We start from the raw sequence: 15,828 nt of genomic DNA, 5'->3' as shown, positions 1-15,828 counted from the left end.
TCTTATAAAAATTCAATCAATTCAGCTGTAATTGTATGGGCAACTTGTGCAATAGTTAATGTCTCTATGTTCATAACGGTTATTCAAATGTTTAAACTTAACTATAGATGTGACATCCTGCACTTGAGCTTTTAATTCCTTCGCGGGAAGTACTGTTCAACCGAAATGATCATGAATCGAGTTTTCGATGAAACCCTTGTCTTCGGCTGAATACTTTGATCTTTCATTGAAAGTTCATTTCCCTCGATATCACCTTATCAATGAATAGCCCTTGTCGAAAAACCATCTTCTAGTCTCTTCGAAATTATTCTTTCTTCGATGAAATTTCTTTCGATGAGTCATCTGTGAGTTTCATCGAAATCATATTTCGATGAGTTTTGTTCTTCGGTGAAAGTTCATGCAAGCCCTCTGAAAGCCTTTTTTCTTCGATGTCCTTTTTATCGATGAAACCCCTCTATTTTTATTCGATATAATGTTATCGATGAGATTTTCTTTTCGATGAATGTTTTTTAAGTCTCTTCGGCAGTTGTATTTCCTCAACTTCACCTTTTGCTTTTTGCTTTTCACTTTTTGATGAAACTGGAATATCGATGAGCGGCTTCTTTTATTTACCGAAAGAGATATTCTGCCGAAGACATATTTATTGTTTTATACTTTATGCTTTATTTCGATGAAACTATCCTTTCGGTGAAACTCTTTCTGAGATGCTCGATATGATATTTTGGCCGATGACCCTTTAGCACTCACACCTTTGGGAAGACTTCTTGATTTTCAAATATATTGTTCAACACAATGAACTGTCAGAAAAAATGCCTTAAAGAAATGTGGTCTCATGGTGATGGAATGCAATGATGGTGATGGAATGCCATGAAAATAAAATTACTATGGATTGTCATGGCATTCCATCACCATGAGAACACATTTCTTTGAGACATTTTTTCAAACAATTCATTGCCTTGTCTATGCAAGGTAGTGAGCCATTTGATAAAATGCTTAGGACAAACATGTATTTAGTTGTATGTACCTGATTCTAATCAATAAATAAGTTACTTTTACCTACCCCTAATTGTATATTGTGTAGTGTGATGAAATGATTGATTTTTTACAGTTCTAAAGGATACTCTTTACCATTCATTCCAGTATTTATATAAACTATGGTGTCTACATATTGTAACAAGAAACAAATCTATGCATGTTGTCTACTATGCAATTTTTAGCATATGTATCATGTGACTTATGTAAATCTGATTATGATTGACCTTCATATAAGATGTAAGCTAACATAAGAGAAATGAATTACATATGTAGGAATCTGAACCCCTTTGATGAGGATCCTACATAGTCTACATAAAGGAAAGGCGATGATTCTTCTCATGGATCAGTAGGTATAAGTCAATACACCCTATAGAAATCATTTATTATTTGCTTGCTTTCTCTTTACACCCATCTCAGAGTGGTTTAACAATAAGCCAGGTTTTAGCAACTATATTTTGTCAAAAATTTGATTTTTTTTCTCACCTAAACCACCTTGACATCCACATGGTATCGCTCATTCCACTTTCTTGGCCATCCTATTTTCTTTAAGTGACAAGGAAGACTATTTTTTGAGTTTTTGAAACTCCAAAATTACCAGGAAAACAAACTTGCTCAGTTTTTGAAACCTCCACATTAGCATCAACTCTAATACAATTATCAACACTTGAGGCCCCAATTGGCCTTATTCGAATTTAAATCTCAACATCAACTTTAGGGCTGACTTCTTCATCAACATTACCCTCAATGATGAATTTGGGGAAAAATAATGAGCCATTCTTATCAATCCATGCAATGGAACTTTGACAACCCACCCTCAAATCTATTTGCAGCATTTGCAAAAAATCAACAAGATATGGTGAACCATCTATTACAAGTTTTGGTCGTCTCTCTCCATGGAATCCTAAAATTCATTTACTCACAATAACAATCGACCCTCTCCCAACTATCTCTCTTATTTTATAGAGTGTAGGTACCACCAAATAGGTATTTGTCAGATGTGTCTTCCTTGAGCGAGGGAATTTCAGGAAGAGAAGAGGAAAGTGAAACATGTAGTAGGTCTAAAAGAGGGAGATCAACTTGTTGGCCATTTGGAGGAATTGATTATGTGTTGCATTGATGTTTTGTCATTGACATCAACACTAGTTGTTTGGATACTTTACCGACACCCTTCTGGTCCCCGTAGGTTGAGTGGTTTCTAGTTGGTTTGGATCCAACATGATCCGGTAGGTTCTGGTACGGTTTGGTTATGAAATTGGCTTATTCATGATACTCATGTTCATATTCAATAAGTTGATTTTGGTCTAGTGATCAGATGCTATCATGTTTTCTTAGAAGCTTGGCTTCTCGTTCCGGCGAGGGTTTCACCGGTAGAGATTTTGATGAAGATCTTTGACGATATGCATAAGTGGTGTTGGTGCAGTTTTTGGTGGAGTTTCGGGATGTTGTTGGTGATCATGTTCGATACTTGGCAGATGGAGATCATTTCTTTAGCGTGTGGACCTATACTGTGTCCCGGTTGATCTAGGTTATGGACCAGCTTAATGTAACATGTGGATTGGACCTCTTGATGTGTTTTTGGGATGTCTTATGTGTTGGATATTATTTGTTTGGTCTAAGGCCAACATTTTTTGTAAGTATGTAATTGGTTTATTGTCTGGTGGCCGACCTAATTGCTTATGGTCTAGGGTTTATATATATGATGTAAGATCTCATTCTAGATCATCATGGTCATGGAAATGGATATGTAATATGTGAATAATGTAATATCATTCAGGCAGAGGATTTGGTTGATCATTGGAGATCAAATTGGGTTTATGTAAGAGGATTTAGTCCCCTTGTATTGAGCTTAACCAGAACTGTACTCAGGCATAGGAGATGCTATCTTTGCAGTTCAAACACTTCTCCAGATTATAGTCTGGATTTCTATGTAGTTAGTGAGACTCTTTTTGTGATGAGTAGTGTGCTCTAGGTTGTTGTCCTTTCTACAAGTGTAGGCCCCTCAATTGTAATTCACATACTTACTGTAGAAGTATTATCTGACTATGGGTAGGCTTCCCACTGTGTTTATTTCCCTTTATCAGTTTTTCCATGTATAAATCTTGGTGTCATGTAGATGGTAATTATTCTCTGATTGTTATTTTTTCTTAATTGGTTTAAAATCTATTCCGCTATTAAAGTTTTAATTTCTTAAGGTTCCGGTAATCTATGACAAATAATTCACCCCCCCCTCTCAGTTGTCTTCCAATTTTTTGAACTATCTAACAATTGGTATCAGAGCTTTGGTCCTCTCTACAGAAAGCTTAACCACTTGAGGAAGATCCTATGGAGACTAACAGTTCAATTTCATCCAATTCATCTAGAGCTATCTTTTGGAGAGATATTCCTAGGCTTGATGGAACAAATCTCACAATATGGAAGATTCAGATGGAGACTCATATGAGATGTCTTGGCAAGAAGATTTGGGAGATCACATAGAATGGTGTCACACCTTATAATCTGGCATCTGGCAATCCTCCTCTGACAAACCTAGATAAGGATCTTGAGAATGATTGTAGAGAAAGAGAAGCCCTCTTGTGTGCACTTTCTGATCAATAAATAATGGGATTAACCGACAAATCATCTGGAAAGACTGTATGGGATAAGTTGGAGACTCTTAATGAAGGTGACCCTACAATGAAGATTGCTAAACTTGATGGTTACCGGGTGAGATATAAAAACTTGAAGATTGAAGAAAATGAAAGGATTACTGCATTCATGGAAAGGGTAAATGAGATTGTTATGGGAATTCAATGTTGTGGTGGAACTCTGAGCGAAGATGAAATTGTTTCTAAAATTCTGAGAGCCCTAGCACTGGCTTACAAAATGAAGGCTACTGCTATTAATGAGTTGATAACAATGGATAATACATTTGTCAACAAAGATACCTTGGTTGGAAAACTATCTACTTTTGAGCTTGAAGAATTTGGAACTTCTAGAGCTGTGAAGACTGAACCTGCTTTTCATGCATTTGCATCATCAACCAGTAAGCAAGATTGGAAAAATTTGTATACAAAGGAATTAGATGATATGAAGAGAGAAGATGAAGAATTTGAGCAACTTGAAGCACTATTTGCTAGAAGAGTACCTAAAGGACCGATAGGAAGTAAGTATGAAGGAAAAACACCTTTTAAATGTTTTACATGTAATAAGATTGGTCATTTTGCATCTAGATGTCCTGAAAATAATTTAATATTTGAAGAACAAGTTAGAAGATATTTTAAGCCTAACCTTGGATATCAAAACAAGTATAATTATAGGAAAAATAGAGACAAATCATGCTACATAGCGGATGAGGAAGGCATTACTGATTTTGATGATGTACCGGCAGAAGAATCTACTAGTGGTTCCAACAATGGGAAGGAATGGGTGTTCCTGGCTATCAAGGAAGATATTTCGACACTGGAAGAGAATGTACCTAAAGAGAAGGCACTTTCTGCAAAAATTGAAGACAAGGATGAATGGGTAATTGACAGTGATTATTCACATCATATGACTAGAGATAAAGAGAAGTTTCTATCTTTGCAATAATTTTATGGTGGTCTAGTTAGATTTGGAGATGACAAATCATTTATGATCAAAGGAAAAGGAACTATATCATTTGATGGTAAGAACAATACTGAAAATGTTTATTATATTGAAGGTTTAAGGCATAATCTTTTGAGTGTAGGACAATTGGTGGATAAGGGATTTCAACTATAGTTCAAGGATGGAAAATGTAAAATCATTAATAGATTTGGTTTGGAGATTGCAACCAGTACACAAACAAAAGGTAATATATTTCATTTGAACTCTAGTGAGAAAACATTTTTGATTACATAGATTGATGAGAGTTGGCTATAGCATAAAAGACTATGTCATGTGAATTTTGTTTGTATTGTAAAGATCAGCTCAACTAAGGCAGTTAGAGATATACCTAAGATTATGAAGCCCTATAATCTGGTATGTAAAGAATGTCAAATGGGTAAACATGTCAAAACCTCTTTTAGAAGTATACAAGATAAATCTAATGATGTTCTTAATCTTATTCATACTGATTTGTGTGGCCCTACTAGAGTTAAAAGTTTTCAAGGTGATAGATATTTCATGCTAATCATTGATGATTATTCTAGAATGACATGGGTTACTTTTCTAAAGGAAAAAATTGAAGCATTTGAAAAGTTTAAAATCTTTAAGGCTAAAGTGGAAACCGAGACAGGATTGAAGATTAAATATTTGAGGTCAGATCATGGTGGAGAATTCACATTCGGTGAGTTTAATAAATTTTGTGAGAAGCATGGTATAAGAAGACAATTTTCTTCTCCCCAGACACCTCAACAAAAAGGAGTTGTGGAAAGGAAGAACATAACTATCTTGGATGCTGCTAGAACAATGATGATGGAAGCTAGTCTACCTCATATCTACTAGAGAGAAGCAGTGAGCACAACGATTTATACATTCACCAGAGTACATATCAAAGGAGAAACCGGTAAGACACCTTATGAATTATGGTTTGGTAATACACCTACAGTTAAGTATTTTAGAATCTTTGGTAGTAAATGTTATATCAAGAGAGATGATATCATTGGCAAATTTGATCCCAGACGTGATGAAGGCATATTTCTTGGTTATTCTAATGAAATAAAGACATATAGATGTTATAACAAGAGATTGCAAAGAATTGTGGAGAGTGCTAATGTCAAAGTGGATGAGTTGAATAGAGGTCAAATCAGAGTTTATGAGAAGGAACCGGTAGTGGAAATGATTATATCTGAACCAGTAGCACCTTTACTGAAATAGAGTGTTGAACCAGTTACTCCGGCACTATTAAAAAATTCTATAGTAACCAAAGAACCGGGAAGAGGAATAAAGAGTCAGAGGACTCCAAGGTATGTGAGATTGAATCATTCAGAAGATCAGATCATTGGGGATAAGAACAATGGAGTAATGACAAGAAGAAGACTGAGAACTAATGAGGTATGTTTAATTTCACAAGTTGAACCGGTATCAGTAATTGAGGCATGTAAAGATGAGTATTAGTTGAAAGCTATGGAAGAATAATTAGATCAGATTGAGAAAAATAACACATGGACTTTGATTCCCCGACCTAAAAATAAGAATGTTATTGGAACTAAATGGGTTTTTAGGAATAATTGAATGAGGATGGTGAAGTTATAAGGAATAAATCTAGATTGGTTTGTAAAGGATATTCTCAGAAGGAAGGAATTGATTATGGAGAGACTTTTGCACCTGTAGCTAGGATTGAAGTTGTAAGATTATTTCTTGCCTATGCTTCTTATAAAAACTACAAGGTTTATCAGATGGATGTTAAGTGTGCATTTTTGAATGGGGATCTTGATGAGGAAGTTTATATTGAGCAACCTGATGGTTTTTCACTATCAGATGATACAAACATGGTTTGTAGGTTAATGAAAGATTTATATGGATTGAAACAAGCACCTAGAGCTTAGTATGCAAGGTTGGATAGATATATTTAGAAGCTTGGTTTTACTAAGGGTAATGCTGACAATAATTTATATTATAAAATCACTAATGATGATATACTAATTATTGAAGTATTTATTGATGACATTATTTTTGGAGGTGAAGATAAGTTATGCATAGAATTTTCTAACAATATAGAGAATGAATTTGAGATGTCTATGATTGGTGAGATGAATATTTTTTAGGTTGCCAAACTAAGTATGCTAGGGAATTGTTGAAGAAATTTGGTATCGGAGATTCTAAACCAGTAAGTAATCCTATGGTTACAAGTGAGAAATTGACAAGAAAAGATGTTTCTGCACCGGTAAATCCTACAAGATACAAATCTATGATTGGAGGTCTTCTTAATTTGATTCAGACTAGGACTAACATAATGAATGTTGTTTGTATTGTATCAAGATTTAAGAGTGATCCTAGAGAAAATCATGAAAGTGCAGTGAAAAGGATTTTTAGATAATTGCAAGGTACATTAGAATATAGTTTGTGGTACCCTAAGGATGATGAATTTATTGTATGTGCATATACACATGTTGATTGGGCTAGAGATGTTGATGACTGAAAAAGTACTTCCAGTGGAGCTTTATGTTGGCATTACAGTAAGAAAGATTGTTTGCCTTTCAATATCAGGAGATTGTTGATATTCAGTAAGGATATTGAGAATGTTGTTGAAGGTTGTTGATATAACTGAAGAAGGATGATAACTATCTTTATAACATTATTTTGTCATTGATGTCAAGAGATTGATTATCTGATTCAGTATGATGTTGCCATATCTTGAGAAGATTGATTAGAAGAGAATTAAGATGTCGGTAAAAGACATAGAAAGAATGTGATGAATAAAGGGAGGAATAAAGTTATTCAATGGGCAACTATTACTGAGTTAAACAATGATGAGATCATGATGTTTAGATTGTTTTGATATTCTACATATGTTATTTATTGTAAGGTTAATACTATACTATGTCACCGAGCAAAGAACCTAGTCGGTAAACCCTAAGGTTATCGATATCGATTAATGAAGCTGAAATGTCTACCGAGTAAAGTTTAGTATTTACCGAGTTGCAACTGAGTTATGATAGTATGCATGGGATGGATAAAAGCATTATTTAATGAAGAACAATGATTAGTTGGAGATGTATAAATGATTCGTATGCCGTGCATGAATTTTGTTAAGGATCTATGGAAAAGGAAAATTGGCAGGAAGATCTACAACGCAGATTGAACCGCAATAACCTTGTGCAAGTTCCAAGAAAGGACTGCAAGTCCCGAGGTAAGGTAAAACATTTTCAGATCGAAAGGATACATTGAACCTGGTCAAAGTTTGAAGATCTGATGGCTAAGATTGATCATGGGAAATGTGATCAAGGAGATTTAACGGTTAGCAATTATTTATAAATGAGGAATTGTTTATAAATAATGTATGCGGGCAAGTGTATGCACAAGGATGCTACATAGTGATTACCGAGCACAGAAGCTTGAAGACCTGTTTGAATAACAGAGTAGAAAGCCCAACAGAGGGACAAGATAAGTCCTATGACTAGATTATTTTGAGCAAATAAGAATCTACTTCAGCATTTTAGATGTGAAGTTGCAGATAGATTTTTATTACTGTTATTTTGTAAGTGACAGAAAATCTCTTAACCGAGTGGACTTAATAGTCTTATATGTAAACCCTCTAGCAAGGTAACATTCTAAATGAGTGTTTGAAATCCTTTGACAAGGTCACTTCTAACAAAGTGAAGATCCTAACAGATCTGAGGGAAATCCCTTAACCGGGTCACATCGAGCAATGTGTTTGTAATCTTTAATAGGATTTTCTTTTAACCGAGCATACTCTAGAAGAGTATATTTCTTAGTGGGTCTAAAATCCCACAGTGGTTTTTCCCTATTTGGGTTTCCAGATTAAATCTGGTGTTATGAGTGTTATGATGATTATATGCTTATGAGTTTGCATGTTTAGCAGTTTTGGTTATATTGCTGAAGTATAAGTTACCGAGGTTGAATCTGTTGTTTTTATGGAAGATTAAGTTTGTATGATTCACCTCCCCCCCTCTCATCTTGTTAGCTATTGGCATCTGTACTTACATTAAGTATCAGAACTATCAATTGGTATCAGAGCTTTGGACTTTGACAGAAAAAGTTTAAAGGTACTTGAGGCAAAGATCCGAAGATGTATAAAAGGGATGCACCGAAGCTGAACAAGTCAAGTTTCTCCACATGGCAGAAAAGGATGAAGCTACATTTATCAGGAATTGGATAATATGCAACATATTATCTGGAGAATGATTATATTGCACCGAGCACCAACCCTATGACCTTGGAAGAGATAAAGGCAAAGAAGGTACATATTCAAGCTATGATTGAAATTACATCAACATTGACTGACTCAGAGTTTAATGATCTAGAAGGCTGTAATAATGCAAAAGCAATGTGGACTAAGCTCATATTTGTGTATGGAGGTGATGAACATGTTCAAAGAGAAAAAGTAGATAGTATAAGAGGACAACTTGAATCCATGAGAATGAATGAAGGTGATAACATAACCCAATAGAGTACAAGACTTAAGGAGATTGTCAATCAAATTAAAGGAGAAGATGGAACTATTGAAGAAAAGGATATAACAAGTAAGTTGTTGAGAACCCTTCTACCAGCCTATGTTATTCGAGTCTCTGCAATTAATGAATTGAGGTCTGTACCTAACATGCCAGTTTCTTTGGATGCTACTATTGGTAAGCTACATGCATTTGAGTTAACTAATTTTGATAACAGTGGGTCTTCGGTAAATAAAGTTGAATCTGCATTCAGTTCTTTTCATATTAGTGAATCTGATGATTACAATGATAGATTGAGTAAGTACTCTGAAGGGAATCACAGTGGAGCAAGTGAAAGATTTTGTAAGAACATGGAAGAAGTGCACAAACTGTATGAGGAAATCAAAAAGCAAGAAGAGTTTGAAGCATTATTAGCCAGAAGGTTACCGAGAGGAAAAGGTAAGTACAAAGGGAGCTACCTTTAAAATGTTTCAATTGTGATAAGATAGGACATATGGCTTCTAACTGCCCTGACAAAGAATCTAGTGAAAAGAGAGAATACTGAGATAACAGGTAGAAAGACAACCAATACAGAGGACACCGAGACTTCAGAAGAAGAGATAGAAAGACATGTCTAAAAGCTAATGAGGAATCCAACGATGAAAAATCTGATGAAACTGCTACTGAGGAAGTTGTTTATGTGGCTATTAAGGATGGATCTGATGAAGAAAGGTATGAAGAAAAAGCTCTAATATCTCACATAAATAATAATGATTCTTGGATAATAGATAGTGGACGCTCACATCATATGACAGGTGATAAATACAAGTTTGTTAAATTAGAAGACTATGATGAGGCTATGTAAGATTTGGTAATGATGCACCATGTCTGGTGAAAGGTAAAGGATCTATAACACTTCTTGACAATGCTAAATGTGATGATGTATACTGGGTTGAAGGTTTGAAATACAATTTTTTGAGTGTAGTACAACTAAACAATACAGGATACCGAATAGAATTTCAGAAAGGAATTGTCAAATTTCATGACAAGCATGGAAAGTTAGCTGCTACTGGGACACAAACAAAAGGTAATACATTTAATCTTGACTCAACTAGGAACAAGTGTCTTTATGCAAAGATAGATGATACCTGGTTATGGTATAAAAGGTTTTGTCATGTAAATTTTGATAATTTGATCAAAATAAGTAAGAAGCATCGAGTAAGAGGTCTACTGAGTCTTGAGAAACCAAAGAATGCTATGTGTCGAGGATACCAGATGGGTAAGATGACAAGATCAAGCTTTAAAAGTAAGTCCTACACTTCTAAAGGAATTTTAGATCTAGTACATACTGATCTTTGTGGTCCTATGAAAGTTCAAAGTTATTATGGTGATAAATATTTCATATTATTTGTAGATGATTACTCAAGGATGATGTCAGTCATATTTTTAAAAGAAAAATTAGAAGCTTTTCAAATTTTTAAATGGTACAAGGCAAGAGTTGAAAATGAAACAGGAAGACAATTGAAATGTCTTAGATCTGATAGAGGAGGAGAATTCACTTCTTATGAATTTAACTTATACTGCAATGATCATGGTATAAAGAGGCAAGTATCTGCACTGAGAACACCTCAAAAAAATGGGATAGCCAAGAGAAGAAACAGATCAATTGTGGATTGTGCAAGAACCTTGATGATAGAAAAGAGGGTACCTCAAACATTTTGGAGAGAAGCAATCAGCACTACAATTTACACCTTGTATCGAGTTCAACTGAAGAAAGGAACTATGAAGACACCTTATGAGATCTGGTATGACAAGAAACCTAATGTAAGTTATTTTAAAATCTTTGGAAGTAGATGCTTTGTTCACAAAGATGACAGAAATGGAAAGTTTGATCAGAAAAGTGAAGAAGGAACATTTCTTGGTTATTCTTCTAGATGTAAAGCATTTAAATGTCTGATCAAATCATCTAACAAATAGTAGAAAGTGCAAATGTGAAAATTGATGAATTTGCAGAAAGAAATGATGAAGGAAATTCCAAAGAACCAGAAGATTATGAAGAATTCATTTATGTTCAACCGAGAAGTCCTATTGAGAAAGCTGTTGAAGAAAATGAAGATAATGTCTAGTTACCAAGTGATGAAGAAGACCATACAGAACCTACTGAGCCTATATTAGCCAAATATGTCAAAAGGCATCATGCATCAAGTTAAATTATAGGAGATAAGGATGATCCAGTGATGACAAGGAACAAACTGAGACAGAACACATGTTTGATATCTGAATTTGAACCAAGAATAGTGAAAGAGGCATTTAACAGTGAATATTGGGTAAATGCTATGACAAAAGAAATTGATCAAATCAAGAAGAATGACACATGGCCACTGATCCCAAGACTAAAGGACAAAAATGTAATCGATACTAAGTGGATTTTCAGAAACAAGCTAAATGAGAAAGGTGAAGTCATTCACAACAAAGCAAGACTAATTTGCAAAGGTTATGCTCAAGAAGAAGGAATAGATTATGGTGAGACTTTTGCACCTGTGGCTAGACTTGAGGGAGTAAGAACATTGTTGGCATATGCTTTCAAAAATTTCAAGGTATATCAAATGGATGTTAAATCTGCATTTTTGAATGGTATACTAGAAGAAGTTTACAATGAACAACCTGAAGGATTTGTTGAAGACAAGAGTAAAGATCAGGTATGCAAACTAAACAAAGCTTTATATGGTCTGAAACAAGCACCTAGAGCAAGGTATGAAATAATACACTCTTATTTATTCAAGATTGGTTTTTTAAGGACAAGTGAAAACAACAATATGTACATGAAGAAAGATGAGGACAATGGAATACTGATCTCAGCTACATTTGTTGATGATATCATAATTTGTGGTAATGACTCCTTATGCAAGAATTTTGGAAATGAAATGTGCAAAGAATTTGAGATGTCACTAATTAGAGAGATAAAGTATTTTATAGGTTTACAGATATTGCAAATGAAAGATGAGATTTTCATTACTCAATCCAAGTACATAAAGGAAATCTTGAAGAAATTTGGAATGGAGGATTCTAAACCAGTAAGTACTCCTATGACTACTAATTGTAAATTATCAAAGAATGATGAATCTGCATCTGTTGATGAGACACTTTACTGATCTATGATTGGAAAATTGCAATATGTTGTGCATAGTAGACCGGATATAGCACATGCAGTAGGTATTGTAGCAAGATTCTCTACAGATCCCAAGGAAACACATATGACAACAATCAAGAGAATTTTCAGATACTTGAGAGGCACTAAAGATTATGGCTTAGTATATGAAAAAAAGAATGATTTTGATTTAAAAGTTTATACTGATGCTGATTGGGCAGGCAAAATTGATGACAGGAAAAGCACAAGCGGTGGAGCTTTCTTTTTAGGAGAAAGACTAGTAAGTTGGCTTAGCAAGAAACAAGGATGTATCTCACAGTCAACAACAGAAGCTAAATATGTTGTTGCAACATTGAACTGTACCAATATAGCATGGATCAAACAACTATTCAAAGGTATAAATGAGAAAGTTACCGAGCCAGTAACTATATTCTATGATAATACTAGTGCCATTAACATTTCAAAGAATCTAGTGATGCACTCTACGACAAAGCATATATCTATAAAGTATCATTATCTTAGAGAAGAAGTTCAAGAGAAGAAAGTTGTGCTGGAATATATCAGTTCAAAGGAGCAATTAGCAGATATCTTCACAAAGCCATTGCCAAGGGACACTTTTGAGTATCTCAGAAGCAAGTTAGGGGTCCTAACCCTATCTTCTACTCACTGACCGAGTTCGGTGAAAGCATCAATTCGATGAATCGACATAATATTATGTGTGGATTGATGCTAATTTATGCACTTTAGGAGGTCACCTAAAGTTGTGCAAGAGAAAGTGAATAGAACAAATAACTCTGACCGAGACTGAGATATTACACAGCAAGGCAAATCACTTCACAAAGGAAGAAATCATGATTTAGTTCTTTTACTTTTTGGCATTGTTGTCAAAGGGGGAGAAGACTAAATGGTTGAAAGGCTAAATGGTTGACTGAATGAAAGCCCTGAATGATGGAAATAATAGAAGACTAATGACAGGGGGAGTAGATTGAAAAATGGAGAAGACTAAATGCAAGTCAATAGCTCAGAAGCCTAATGAAAAGGAAGAAGACTTCAGAAGATCTTAACAGCTCAAGGATAACAGGAGAAGTCTAACAACAATCTAAATCTGAATCAATTTGAATATCTTGTTGGTACTACCATTTAATTGTTGGTTTTTCCATCAATACCAAAGGGGGAGATTGCTGGCATTGTAGTAAGAAAGATTGTTTGCATTTCAATATCAGGAGATTGTTGATATTCCATGAGGATATTGATAAGGTTGTTGAAGGTTGTTGATATAACTGAAGAAGGATGATAACTATCTTTATAACATTATTTTGTCATTGATGTCAAGAGATTGATTATTTGATTTAGTATGATGTTGCCATATCTTGAGAAGATTGATTAGAAGAGAATTAAGATGTCGGTAAAATACATAGAAAGAATGTGATGAATAAAGGGAGGAATAAAGTTATTCAATGGGAAACTATTACCGAGTTAGAAAATGATGAGATCATGATGTTTAGATTGTTTTGATATTCTACATATGTTGTTTATTGTAAGGTTAATACTATACTATGTCACTGAGCAAAGAACCTAGTCGGTAAACCCTAAGGTTATCGATATCGGTTAATGAAGGCGAAATGTCTACCGATTAAAGTTTAGTATTTACCGAGTTGCAACCGAGTTATGACAATGCGCATGGGATGAATAAAAGCATTATTTAATGAAGAACAATGATTAGTTGGAGATGTATAAATGATTGGTATGTTGTGCATGAAGTTTATTAAGGATCAATGGCAAAGGAAAATCGGCAGGAAGATCTACAACGCAAATTGAACCGCAATAACCTTGTGTAACTTCCAAGAAAGGACTGCAAGTCCCGAGATAAGGTAAAACATTTTCAGATCGAAAGGATACATTGAACCTGGTCAAAGTTTGAAGATTTGATGGCTAAGATTGATCATGGGAAATGTGATCAAGGAGATTTAGCGGTTAGCAATTGTTTATAAATGAGGAATTGTTTGTAAACAATGTATGCGGGCAAGTGTATGCACAGGGATGCTACATAGTGATTACCGAGCACAAAAGATTGAAGACCTATTTGAATAACAGAGTAGAAAGCCCAGCAGAGGGACAAGATAAGTCCTATGACTAGATTGTTTTGAGCAAATAAGAATCTGCTTCAGCATTTTAGATGTGGAGTTGCAGATAGAATTTTATTACTGTTATTTTGTAAGTGACAGAAAATCTCTTAACCGAGTGGACTTAATAGTCTTATATGTAAACCCTCTAGCAAGGTAACATTCTAAATGAGTGTTTGAAATCCTTTGACAAGGTCACTTCTAACAAAGTGAAGATCCTAATAGATTTGAGGGAAATCCCTTAATCGGGTCACATCTAGCAATGTGTTTGTAATCTTTAACAAGATTTACTTTTAACCGAGCATACTCTAGAAGAGTATATTTCTTAGTGGGTCTAAAATCCCACAGTGGTTTTTCCCTATTTGGGTTTCCACGTTAAATCTGGTGTTATGAGTGTTATGATGATTATATGCTTATGAGTTTGCATGTTTAGCAGTTTTGGTTATATTGCTGAAGTATAAGTTATCGAGGTTGAATTTGTTGTTTTTATGGAAGATTAAGTTTGTATGATTCACCCCCCCTCTCATCTTGTTAGCTATTGGCATCTGTACTTGCATTAAGTATTAGAACTATCACTTTATTTCTTGGAAATAAACTTATTTCATGGATCAGCAAGAAGTAATCATGTACTTCTTTATCTACTATTGAAGCTGAGTATGTTGTTGTTGCTACTAACTGTACACAGGTTTTATGGATGGAGCAAATGTTGAAGGATATAAAGGTGGATTGTAATGGACTGATAGTTATTCACTATGATAACTCTCCTACTACTGGCATATCAAAGAATCTGGTATTTCATTCTAAGACAAAACACATATCTATCAAGTACAACTTTTTGAAGGAAAAGGTGGAAGAAAATGAAGTTAGACTGGTTTATGTGAACACTAAAGAGCAGATTGCAGATATCTTCACTAAACCTTTGCCCAAGGAATCATTTGAGTACTTCAGAGATGGATTGGGAGTTTCTGCCCCTTTGGTAGAGACTTGATTGATGCGGTATTGCATTAGTTTGGTATGTATTATCAGAGATACTATTCATTCTGACAGTGATGTGGGGATGCTACTATTGGCATTATACACTCAGATGAGAATGGCTGATGTTGTAATTGATGGCAACCAACTGGTAATAGGATTCAAAGGTTATACCAGCATCAGACTTCACCTACCGGCACCAACAGTCACTACAAGGTTTATTCACACCAGCATCTAGTTACACCGGCAATAGATTATACTGGCAGTCCAAGCCGACTTGGAAATAATATTGTTTATGATAAATGTATTATAATGTAATATTATTTGTATAGCCAACATGATGTATTATAAAGACTCATATATGTATGAGATCTTGTAGGTCATTTGTAATGTATGAAAGTATATGATAGGTAATGAAAGGAAGCGGTAATATGTGATAGACTGTGATAGTGAATAATTGTTCATGCACTTTGATGTATTTATCTTGAGAGCGAATAAG

The sequence above is a fragment of the Cryptomeria japonica genome, chromosome 7 (assembly GCF_030272615.1).
Source record: "Cryptomeria japonica chromosome 7, Sugi_1.0, whole genome shotgun sequence".
Classification (NCBI taxonomy): Eukaryota; Viridiplantae; Streptophyta; class Pinopsida; order Cupressales; family Cupressaceae; genus Cryptomeria; species Cryptomeria japonica.
Note: the sequence above shows the minus strand (reverse complement) of the source record.